Source organism: Bison bison, unplaced genomic scaffold (genome assembly GCF_000754665.1).
Source record: "Bison bison bison isolate TAMUID 2011002044 unplaced genomic scaffold, Bison_UMD1.0 scf7180017864280, whole genome shotgun sequence".
In the NCBI taxonomy this organism is placed as follows: Eukaryota; Metazoa; Chordata; class Mammalia; order Artiodactyla; family Bovidae; genus Bison; species Bison bison.
This window is the reverse complement of record NW_011494852.1, coordinates 3,844,635-3,844,899: the sequence shown is the minus strand read 5'-3', so window position 1 is coordinate 3,844,899 and position 265 is coordinate 3,844,635.

Below are 265 nucleotides of genomic sequence, written 5' to 3'. Positions count from 1 at the left end.
CTCCAATCTCCTGCCCCTCAGGAAAGGACAGGGAAGGGGGAGATATTCCAGTCTTTAATAGCAGAGCTGCTGCCTGGCGGGGTGATGGGAGAAGGCCATGCTTTGGTTGTAATAATGTAATCTTTCTTACTTAGACTGGGCGTTGTGGGAGATCTGAGGTCCTCCTCCAGGCTACTTGCTGCTGTTGACACAGTTGGAGGGTCAGCAAAATGGGCCAATAGGCCCAAGGTCATGAGGTGGGGGTGGGGTGCCCAAGGGGTAAGGG